The 12,375-nt window shown below is 42.3% G+C and overlaps 1 protein-coding gene across 18 annotated transcripts in view; it reads left to right on the top strand.

The window, feature by feature from the left end:
- Window positions 1-12,375, top strand: part of NR1H4 (nuclear receptor subfamily 1 group H member 4) — a 124,365-nt gene that overhangs the window by 42,276 nt on the left and 69,714 nt on the right. For 10 of the 18 annotated variants that reach the window (XR_014845149.1, XR_014845154.1, XR_014845152.1 and 7 more), the window contains exon 1: window positions 7,296-7,501. The exons of the other annotated variants lie outside the window; for them this stretch is intronic. The gene's annotated coding sequence lies outside the window, so the exon portion shown is untranslated. Of the gene's footprint in view, window positions 1-7,295; window positions 7,502-12,375 lie in introns of those variants that run through there. 18 annotated transcript variants of the gene reach the window in all.

Raw genomic sequence — 12,375 nt, 5'->3', positions numbered from 1 at the left:
GTGTGTCATAAACCCTCTCAGCAGCGCCAAAGAGAAGAATTCCACTTTCTTATCTGGAGGACTTTATGTTGTCTGAATTAATACACTGGGCCAGTGACAACCTTTGTGGGGCTCAGTGGGAAATGAAGATATGAGGACCTCTGCTGAAAAATTAAGAATTTCAAAAGAATGACAGCAGCGTTAAATCGGACATAGGATCTTCTAAGTGAGAGACCCTGTGTGACTGAATAGGTCACGTGCTCATGAAGCTGCTCTGTGAATGGGTTGCAGGCAACACTACAGTGGATCAGCAGAGCACAGCTGATCCCTCCATCAGATTCTTGGTATTGCAGATGTGGAAGAATCATCTGGTTGGACATCCTCATAGGTAGGGAAACTGAGACTTAGAGAGATTGAGTTGATTAAGTTCCAAACACAATTGGGAAGAGGCATAGCCATAACTATAACCATAGACTTAATGTGACTTAAACATATAGAGAAGAGAGATCCAGTTTACTTATCACACCCTGAAATTTATAATTTCCCCTCTTATAAAGCCATAACTTTGGTTGCACATTTTTTTTAGTAGCTAATTTTGTGTACCTTTGGGAGTTTTATCATATTCCCATCAACATTTTTCTACCAGAGAAAGCAATACTATGTGTGTCCTTTCTCTTTTCCCTTAGCTTCCTTCTCCACCAAATTATGTCCAGAATCCAGGCCCATGTCATCCTACTAGAGGGAAATATATAGGCAGAACCTTTCTGAAAGCAGTTTGCTAAGTTTACTCTAGGACCTTAGAAATGTGCTCACTCTGAGCCAGTAATTCCACTTCTAGAAAACAAGGCTAAAGAAAAAATCACAGATGTAGTCAAAGATTTATCTACAAAGGATGATCATTGTAATATTGTTTATCATGGAGGAAAATTAGAAACAATTTAAAAGTTCAAAAGTAAAGGACTGGTCATATATCTATGAATTGGAAGACTATATATACCATTGTTAAACTTTATATATATAATGACATATTTAGTAATATCAAAATATTTATGATACAGTGAGAAAAGCAGATTCAGAGCAGTGTATACCATATGACCCCATTTTTTCATGAAAAGAGAAGACTTGGATGTATCTATTTTTCATTCAAAAGTTTGAGAAAAATATATCAAAGTTTTGATAGTGTATTCTATGAATCTGTGAGTTGTAGAAATATAGGTGAATGGTATGTTCTTTCAGATTATCTGTATTTTCTATTTTTTTCTACAATGACCATTACTTCTTACGTAATTAAAAACAACAATAGAGGATTCCTCCAAAAAGGAGAGGGGCAGGGAACATAGAAAGCAACATGCATTTTGTATAGGATGAATGGAGAAACTCATTTGAGACTTCCCAAGTAAAATATAGTAACAGTTTCTTTTACGGGTCACATGTTCCCTAAAACAGGTTGCAAACATTTTCTTTTTAAGAAGTTTGATCATTAGAACTGTCCATCCATGTTCAGAGGAAGGTTCGGCTGCATTCGCCAACACCTGCAGGAGGGTTCTTTCTCCATTGTAGACCCAGTGACTTCAGTGAATCACTCAGAATAAGCTGAATGCAAAGATGGATGGAGTCCCTGTAGGGCTTCTAGATTCTGGAAGATTTAACATCTGATGGAGCCTGCCAAATGCTTCCCTTTGCTGTATTTATGCCAGCCATTTCTTGTGATTTTTCATGGTGAACTTCACAATAACCCTATGAGATATGCAATATTTTCCCATCATTGTGTCATGGGTTGGGGGGAGAAAATTAAGACCCTTGACCAGACTCAAGGTCATGTGGCAAGACCAGTCAGGACTCAAACCCAGGCCCTGCTTTTAACACCTGTGTTTTCAGAACACAGCCCTTACCCTGTTGCCTTAGGTCTTAGAAACTTTTTCTTGCTCTGAAAGCACAGCTTCTTGAGGGCTGCAGGGCCTCAGCAGAGATAAAACATTATTCAAGGCTGTAGCATAAGGACCACAGCAGACATGCAGTTTCCGATAGATAGATTCAATATTGGGGCAGAGATGGATGCTCACAGCCAAGCTTGAGCCAATAGGGAAAGAGACCAGCTTGATGATCCAAGTTCTCCCTCCTTTCCTTCCTCTCTGCATTCTGGTGTCCCCTGTGGTCATCTCCAGTGAAGCTGAGAGCCTGGGCTCTGTTCTCTGCAGCCATCACCCAGGCCTCCCAACCCTCGGCTAGGTTGCACCCTCCCTACATCAACATTCAAAGTTTATCACTTCAACTTTCCACTTGCGTCTGGATCTTTCGTAGTCCCTGATCTGGGGTCAACTCCTTCATCAGGGTCAGGGGGAGAAATTTTCGAAAAAAGGAGGGAACCTGGAGAAGATAAGGAAGTGATCACATCAACTAAGAAATAATATCTCTGAGAGGAGATCTCTTCTGGCAGCGTGGCTTTTCTACTCCATGCTTAAAACTGTACCAGAGTTGACCACTACCACATGTTAATGACTTCCTTCATCCATATTCTATTCAGCAGCTAATTAAAATAAGCCAGTGCTGTTAAGCATTTCATAGAATAAATATTTTGATCTCGCTTTGCCTGTGTTGATAGTGGAACAAAGTAGAGGAGAAAATGTCAGCTGCAGAGGAAATGAACCTACGTTTAAAGCCCAGCTTTCTTGCTTTGATAAGTCATTGAATGTCTAAGTCTTAGTTTTCTCATTTTAGAAATGGAGAAATGGAGATAATACTTCCTAGCTGCTCATTTGTACAGATAACGTGTAAGAAGCCCTCATTCTCCGAATGATGTGCTGGGTCAGCTTGCCCTGGCTCACGAGGGCCAATGGTTAACTTTTCAGGTTTTTTTTTTTTTTTTTTTTTTTTTTTTTTCCTAAACAGACCACTATGAACATAGCCACTAGTAGACATTGAATTATATAAACTTACAGTTAAATACATTCAAAAATCAAAGGTAACAGATACCTAAAGCTCATCACATCCTAATTATTTTACTGTTCTTCACAATTCTCTGTGCACTCATGGCTATTCCTGCCTATTGTATCTGAATGATATAAGTCTTGAGCAGCGACGTGCCTCTGTTTATCTCTCCCCTACTCTGTGTTCAGTGATGTCATGCTGATAGTTTGAAATGGGCCACAATGAGAAGAGTTACACCATGGAAATGAGCAAAATCTACAAACCAGTACTCCATTTACTGCTATGTTGGTTTCCTAATGTAGTGTTTCTCAACCTCAGCCCTACTGCCATTTGGGGCGCAATAATTCTTTGTCTACAGGAATGTGCTGTATGTTGTAGGACGTCTGGTCTCTACCTGTTAGACGCCACTAGTGCTCCCTCCAAATTGTGAAAATAGCAACTGTCTCCAGAATCTGCCAACATCCCCTGGTTGCATTGAAAGCCACTGGTCTTATTTTTCTCTTTTCTCTGCATTAAGAGTCACTGGTCAAAGGTGTTAGCAAACAAAGGCTAGTGGGCAAAATTTGGCCTATGGGTGTTTTTGTACAGCCTGCAAGCTAAGAAGAGGTTTTACATTTTTAAAAGATTGAAAAATATGACAGAGACCAGATATGGCCACAAAGCCTAAAATATTTACTTTTTGGCCCTTTAGAGAAAAAGTGTTCTGTTCTCTGGTCTATGCTGTGGAGAAGATATTAAAAATACAGACATACATACATGTATAATTAAATCACTTTGCTGTACACCTGAAAGCAACACAATAAAAAAAAAAAATACAGACTACTTCCATTTTGAAGGGCGTACACAAAAAACTGAGCAAATGTTCTTCCAATACTTGAAAAATATTATTTGATTCATCAAAGAAGCTGTTTATGTCTCTGCTGAATAAGTGAACTTTCAACATATACAGCATTGGAGCCAAAAGAGGGTTCAGGTCAAGGAATGAAATTTGTGTGAGACTAAGGTTAATACTACATGATATGTGCAATTTCAGGACAATGAATATTTTGGGAAAGAATTCGTGGACTGGAAGGTAGTTCCATTGTCAGATGATGCTTGGACTGCCACCATAAATTGTCTACCAGTATAGGAGTTCAGCAAAACTCTGTGAAAACATTCTGTGAGAATCAATTGGCTAAATGGAATTTACAGTATGCAAAATTGTGTATTTTAGTATTATTTGTAAATATAGCTTACACATCTGTTGCATCAAAAAATTTTAAATAAACATATGAATGTGTGTGTGTGTGCACCACCAACCCTGAGAGCTGGTTATTTCCCAGCATATCACTTCCCCTACCTATCCTACCCCTTATTTTTTGTGGGTTCTCTATGCTCTTAGCTGAGAAACATTGGCCTTCTCTGTGTGTCCTGGGATTCTCTAAACTACCTCCTGTCTCAGAGCCTTCCCTTACCCTGAAATGCTTCCTTTTTCCTTCCTCAATACATTTCAAGCTAGATCCTTCAGATCTAGTCCAATTGTGCAAATATGACAGAGTGAGATGCTCGGTGAAGCAATCTCAGCTAATCCTTGTATAGCGTTTCTGTGTATCAGCTACTTTATAGGTATCAGCATTTGCATATAATCATTCTTATTTATTTATTTATTCTTTTTAGGGCCACACCCATGACATATGGAAGTTCCCAGGCTAGGGGTTGAATGGAAGCTGCAGCTGCTGGCCTACACCACAGCTATAGCAAAGTAGGATCCGAGCTGCGTCTGCAGCCTACACCACAGCTCATGGAAAAGCCAGATCCATTTAACCCACTGAACAAGGCCAGGAATTGAACCCATATCTTAATGGCTACTAGTTGGATTCTTAACCTGCTGAACCACAATGGGAATTCCTATTCATTCATTTAATCCTTGCAATAACTCCATGGCATGAGTAGTAATTATTTTTCCATTTCACAGATGAGAAAATTGAGACATAGAAACATCAAGTAGGGCGTTCCTGTCATGGTGCAGTGGAAATGAATCCAACTAGGAACCATGAAGTTGCGGGTTCGATCCCTGCCCTTGCTTGCGTTGCCTTGAGCTGTGGTGTAGGTTGCAGACACGGCTCGGATCCCGCGTTGCTGTGGCTGTGGTGTAGGCTGTTAGCTACAGCTCCAATTGGACCCCCAGCCTGGGAACCTCCATATGCCATGGGAGTGGCCCAAGAAAATGGCAAAAAGACCTAAAAAATAAAAAATAAAAAATAAAAAAAATAAAAAGAAACATCAAGTAAAAGCCTAAGGTCGAAGGTTACCAAGTTCATAAGAGCTGGGATTCAAACCCAGGTGGTCAATTCCAGAGTCTGTGTCCCCAGCCATCACTTTCCACTGCTGATGAAGAGAGTGAAATCACATCAGGCTCTCTTAGTCTGAGAAAAATTGACTTGGAGGTTTCACAGGAGCCCCTTGGACAGTGCAGAACTACAGAGCCCAGTGTGTTATGACAAAGACACTTCAAATGGTCAAGGGAGAGTTTATAAGGGCTGAGCTCCCCCTTTTCCTTGTGATATGGGGGGAGGGTTGCTTTAGTGCAGAGGGAGCCCTCGGGTAGGGAGTGGGAGCTTGTTGAATCTATAGGTGCTATTTAGTAAGAGAGGCAAAAATATAGTGTTCCTGAAAGATTTGTGTATAGGCCTTCCCCTAAGTTTACAACGGGGAACATTGGCTCATGTACACACATGACACACACCCACCCATGTGTGTGCACAGGTGTGCTACTTTGGAAAGTTATCATTTTCACTCCGCTCACTTACTGTTTCCACTTAAAAATAGTTGTGTAGTACTTTTTTCCATGACAAGCACTGTGCTAAGACCAGGGGTGGGTAGTGGTGAGTCTGCTGTCATGCTTGTCCTTCAGAAATCTTGTAAAAGAGATATGTCAGGAACTGTCATACACAGCAAGGTCAGAGGAATCGAGGGACCATGAGAGAGCTGTAATAAAAGGATGAGCAGAGTTTGCCGGGCAGATGCAGAATGGACTTGGCTTCAGAGAGGACTCAGCGTTTGAGATGGGCCTGGAAGATGTGTGGATATGAAAGGAAGGGAGCTCAGGTGAAGGGAAGAGCTTGTGCAGTTGCTTGGAGGGAGGAAAGGTTGGCACAGGTGGGCAAGAGATTGGGGTCCTCGAGAGACAGGATGTGAGAAAATGCTAGAAAGAGAGGTTAGGGCTATTGGAGTGGAGGAGCTTCCATAGGTCAGACCATAGCATCTTAAATTTATTTTTCAGACTATGGGAGTCTACTGGAGATTTCTGATTAGGACAACATCTACCAAGCTGCTGGGAGCAGAGTGTGCAGGTAATCAACATGTGTCCAATTGTTAAATGAGAGTGCCTAAAAGGTGTTGGGTGCTTGCTGCATGCCAGGCACTTTTCTAAACATTGCACACATTTTTAACTACGCATGTAATCCTTTCCATAGCACGTAAGATAGTTATCTATCCCCATCTTCCAGGTGAGGAAACCGAGACTCACAGAGGCTTGGAGTCTTGACCAAGGTTAGGACAAATGAGTAGGTATTTGACCAGAGCCCCACACTATTTTTTTTTTTTTAGCTTTTTAGGGCCACACCTGAGGCATATAGAAGTTCCCAGGATACGGATCGATTCAGAGCTATAGCCGCTGGCCTACACCACACCCACAGCAGCTCAGGATCTGAGCTACGACTGTGACCTACACCACAGCTCACAGCAACATGAGATTCTTAACCCACCGAGCGAGGCCAGGGACTGAACCCGTGTCCTCATGGATACTAGTTGGGTTCGTTAACTACTGAGCCATGATAGGAACTCCCAGAGCCCCCACGCTTTAGACTGCCATCCTATTTGGAAAACAGAAAAAGAAAAGGAGAGAAGAGCTAGGGGGCCAGTCGGCATTGCACTTCGGAGGGGAAGCTGTGGTAGGTCAAATTAGCAGAGGAACAGAGTGGGTTGGAAATGAGAGACATCCCAAAGACAGAATCCCCACGAATCTGTTTTTACTTGGTATAGAAAGCCTGGGACAGGAGGGGTCGAGAAGGCTCGGGGTTGCTAACTTCAATCCCGGAAGACAGGAGAACTGTCAAAAGCAACGGGAGGGAGGGAGGGACGATGACAATTCGGTTTTAGATGATGTGCGCAGTAATCTGGGTGCTGAGGACCCTAAAAAGCAGGCCGTGGGGAAGGGTTTTAAAAGGTGAGCTTCGGGGCTCTCTGGCTTTGTCATAGTCCCTCCCTGGGGCGCTCTGGGAGTTCGTCCTGGGAATCTCGAGGCTGTCCCAAGGTTCCTTTCTTTCTATGTTTATATCATTTAGCAGGGAGAGGATTGTTAATGACTAATCTCTGTCCATGAGGCACAGAGCCAAGGGAGAGATGCTGCTGCCGGGCCGGAAGGCCGCCCGTGATCACGGCTCTTGCTGGAACTCCCTCCTCCTCCTCCTCATCCCACTGTCTCCTGGACTCACCCCAATGCAAAATCGCCTTCTGAGCATTTGTAGCGAAATCTCTGGGTTTTGGAGAGGAAGCCTGGACTCAGAATCCTCCTAGGGCTTTGAAAGTTCGTCTCCAACCTAAGACTATCCGAGTGAGTACCTAGTTCCTCTGGGAGTGGGGTGTCTATCCCAAGGCTACAGAGGGGAAGCTGTTGTTTGAAGTTTCTCTTTAACATCAGGAAGTTGGGTCGATGAATGAATTCTCGGTGGGTCAAAGATGTCAAATCCTGATAATTTTTTTAAAAAAGAAAAGCTCTTAAGAACAAACAAAAGGAAGCAGACGTTAGTGGGTTGAACTTTATTGACAAATAAGTTGCTTTCCTTATTGAAAAATCATGTGGGAATATCTTTTTAACGTTGTGATCACCGAGGCAAATCACCAGAGACGGTAAATTATGGGGCCGTCTCCGTGCTGACTGCCTAGGCAATTTCACCTGTTCAGTGTGCTCTCACTTGGTGCTTTACCAAATCCTGATGTGAGGTGGGGAATATCACTAATGGCAGATGACTTTGGATCTAGGACTAGAATGACCTTTAAGCTACGCTTAATTGCAATGTGGTTTTTCCTAGGAGGAAAGTAGGTTTAAAAAGCTTTCTCTTTTGACTTCTGTGTAAACGCTTCTATTGCTTTCCATTTCTCATATTAAGATCAGATGGAAATGTTGAAGGAAGATGGAAAATATTAGGAAGAACTGTATTATTAAAGTTGTCCAAGGTCCAAATCTGCAGATAAGGAATCTCCTGGTCAGCTTACTGCCATTATGAATTAGGCAACTACCACGGGAGCCTAGGTCATGTCTTTTGCATTGAGTCTTTATTTGAAGGGAGGGGCAGCGGAGGGGGAGGCAATGACTCCTGCTGGATTTTTTGTCTAAGAAGCTCACCTGAGCTTTAAAGACTTGAGATGATGCCACTGATGCTGCCTTAGGATCGCCTGCACAGTATGGACAAGAGGGGTAGAGAAAGATGTTGGGGAAGCCATTGCTGGGTTTCTAGCTGTGATTTTATAAAATGATAGGTGCCTTCATCTCTGAGTCACCCTCTACCCTCCAAATTATGGACCTGTGCCATCTGCACCGTGGACTTTTCTGTTTGGCTGAGGGTGTTGCAATACGGCTGATGCAACTCCGAGTTAGCTGATAAAGTATGGGCCAGGGATGACGCTCTCTTGTCCCCAGACCCCACCTCAGGATTTGCAACATTGTGTCCCATCACACACCTCTGCCCTCACCCAACAGTTTGAGAAGGAAAGTAATATAATCCCTGTCCTTCCTCTTACTTCCACACCTCCCAGGTCTGGCCACAGGGTAAGGGGCCACTGAACAGTTGTGTTTGGAAGGAAAGGCAAAGCACTGAGTGCATGAGTTCGTACCAAGAGTCACAGCCTTTGCCTAAATTGCCTGTTTCCTTCTCACAGTAACCCTGCATGGGGGTTCTTCTCATACTCATTTTACAGATGAGGAAACTGAGGCGCAAAGAGAACAAGTAAACCACCCACAGCCACACAGTTGGGAGGTTGGAGGACCTGAACCTGTGAGGACAGGTCTTTCTGACTCCAAAGTCTTTTCCTTGCTACCCTGATATCCTTGGAAGGCTAGGAGAACTTAAAATCTGGAATGATGGGAGAGCAGGCAGACCAGTCCACCAGTGTCTCAGCTTGACAGGGGTGATTTGCTAAGCCCCAGAACAATTGTGGAGATTCTTGAAACCTCTTAGGGCATTTTCTAATAATCGCATCGGGAGCATGGGGAGTGGAAAGTTTTCAGCACTATTTGCCTCAACCCAAAGGTCAGTCTAGGAGAGCTGATTGGAGACTCCAGTTATCAGCATCTTAATTAGAGACTCGAGGAACCCACCCACGTTTGTGATCGAGACTCCCCAGAGGCGCTCAGAACTGCTGTGTCTCACAGAAGCTTTGGGTTATGAATGCCAAGAGAATGCATGCCACCCTGCGATAGATTTTAAACGACTCACATTGTCGTTAGGTGGCTGGGTAAAGGAAAGAACGAAGGTTTACGTTCTTTTCTTGCTGGGGAGTGCTTTCCCTTCTTTTTGCTCCGTCTCATTTGTCTCTGAAATCCTAGCAACATAGCTCGTGAAGGGGCTAACAGAAATGGAAACTGTTTTCTTCTTCACAGGTAGTTCTTGCAGCTGCTGTATTTTCTACCAGCAGAAATGTACAAAGCATTTCTCCATGAGTGTCCTCAGTCATCCAGCTGCAGGGGGAGGCAAAAGCATCATTACCTAAAAACGCCCATCTCCTCTCTTCTGTCGCACCTCCCTCTTCTCTTATCCCCAAATGCAATCCCTTCAACCTCTTGCCCTCCACAGTGACTTCTTTTCTTCCTCACTTTGCCCTTTGCAATTTTGGCAATAAAGGAATGTCTGCTCTTCTTTCTCTTCTCTTTATAATTCTGTGTCAATGACAATAGCAATAAAATGCAACTTGATTGCCAAGGGAAATATTACATAGGAAAGAAAATCCTGCACAAGGAAAAAAAATATGTTTTTTTCTTTGTTAGGTCTAAGAATTATGACAGAGTTCTGGTTACCAAAATGGATAGGTGTGAGTATAAAATTAATTTTTATTAGTTTTAATTTTTGTGGATTAAAAACCTACTAAAACCTTGGGATTTTAGTTTCTACCTTAAATAGAAGCAAGGCTGCAATAAACATCCTTTAGAACATGTGCAAAGGTTTATCCAGGGAGTTCCCATCGTGGCTCAGTGGTTAACAAATCCATCTAGGAATCATGAGGTGGCGGGTTCAATCCCTGACCTTGCTCAGTGGGTTGAGGATCCGGTGTTGCCATGAGCTGAGATGTAGGTCGCAGATGCGGCTCAGATCCAGCATTGCTGTGGCCCCGGTATAGGCCGGCAACTACAGCTCGGATTAGCCCCTTAGCCTGGGAATCTCCATGTGCCATGGGTGCAGCCCTAGAAAAGACCACAGACACACACACACACACACACACACACACACACACACAAAATGGTTTATCCAGGAAAGATATCTAAGAATTAGAATTGCGATTTTATTCTTTTTTTTTTTTTTTGGAAAATTTCTTTATTTCAGATTCATAGCTACACAGTCACACAATCCTCAAAATCCAGGTTTACATCATAAGATCCCTATTCATATACACATTAGTTAGACAAAGGGAAAAAATTCTATACATATTTCAGTAGTTACATGGTTTCTAAATGATACTGCATTAGTGAAAACTGAAAAACTCCCAATGCATTTGACAAAGGATAACCACTCTCAAACACAAGAAGGAAGGCATTAAAGAAAAATTTCTGTTTGAGTCATAGAAAAATGCTAAAGACATTTATAATGACATAAATGCTTTAAATTAGTACACAACCTATTGGGTAAATAAAACTGCTACATAGGTTGGTACCTTCCCTCTTGAATATAGTTTTATTCTTTCGATGACCACACCTGTGGCACATGGAAGTTTCTGGGCTAGGGGTAGGATCCGAGCTGCAGAGGCAGGCCTATGCCACAGCCACAGCCACACCAGATCTGAGCCACATCTTCGAGCTATGCCAGATCCTTCACCCAGTGAGCAAGGCCAGGGATTGAACCCTCATCCTCACAGAGACAATGTCGGTTCCTTAACCTGCTAAGCCACAATGGGAACTCCTAGAATTGCATTTTATTTTTAATATGCTTCGCTAAAGGGTCTTCTCAAAAGGGTATAAACTATGCCCCCACTAGCAGTGTATGAGAAAGCATATTTCCAACGACTTCATCAATTTTTAATATTATCAGATAAAAAAAATGTTGATGATCTGATAGGTGGAAGTAGTATCTAGTGATATTAATTTGTATTTTTCTAGTTATTAATTCGTTTTTGCTGTTTTGTATGTGTATTGGCCATTTGTATTTCTCTTTTGGTCAATTTCCTCTTTATCTCTGTCACCAATTTCTCCCTTGGATTGTTTATCTTTTCTGTTTTTATTTATAGGAGTTATTTATATGTTGTTTATACTGATTTTTGGCTGTTATTTATGTTGCAAACAATTTCTCCCAATTTGTTTCATAAATTAGCTTTGTTTAGGGTCTCTTGATTCATCTTCTTGATTTTCATGTAGTCAAATTGATTCTCTTCCTATTTATTTCTTTGTTAATGAGTCTTTCTCGATCCCTAAATTCCTCAAGTTCATAAATATGTTTTATTATATTTTCTCCCAAATTTATCATTTTAAAGGCTTTAATATATCTGGGACTTATTTTCAAGGATGACATAAGATAGAACTCTTTAATTTGTTTTCCCCCAAAAGGAATAGTCATTTTTCTTGACACTATTTCTTGAATAGGCCAGCCTTCCTCCACTGATCTGAGCTGAATCCACTCACTGAGAATGAAGGACAATATATGGCCACTCCTTCCCTCCTGTAGCCAGTCCCACTGCATGCCTTTTGCCTAGTCTAACGTCTAGTTTTTGTGATTAAATTAAAAAACCAGCCCTCCACACTTGGGCATAGTTCCCTTATTCTTCTGATCACGTCCATGCTTAAAACTCACCAATGAGTCAAAATTTAGAATAAATCTGAATGCCTTACCATACTCACCAGGCCACAGAGAGCTGCTTCTCTCAGACCTCATCTCCTGCACACTCCTGGCCCTTACTCTTCCCCAGCCTCTCTGGGCTTTTGCTATTCCTCTAGCACCCCAAGTCCAGGCCTTTGGGACTTGTTGACCACTCTGCCTGAACTTATTTCCCTCTTGCATGTCTTCGTCTTCTTCTGCTCTGCATTGCAATTCAAATGTATACTCATTTAGGAAGCTCTTCTAGGATCACCCTCTTCAAAACAGTGTCCAGCCACCGCTGGGAATCTTAGAACTTGTTTACTCGAGAACTATCCGTCTCTCTCATTAGAATGTAAGCCCCATGAATACAGGGATTTCCCGCCCTTCCCCCCCCCCGTCATTTCCAACACCTAGATTAAAGCCTGCT

Source organism: Sus scrofa, chromosome 5 (assembly GCF_054392235.1).
Source record: "Sus scrofa isolate SSC_HxYL_T2T_F1_AM1 chromosome 5, Sscrofa_HxYL_maternal_Yorkshire_Landrace_v2.0, whole genome shotgun sequence".
Taxonomy (NCBI): domain Eukaryota; kingdom Metazoa; phylum Chordata; class Mammalia; order Artiodactyla; family Suidae; genus Sus; species Sus scrofa.
This window is presented reverse-complemented; position numbering and strand designations above follow the sequence as displayed.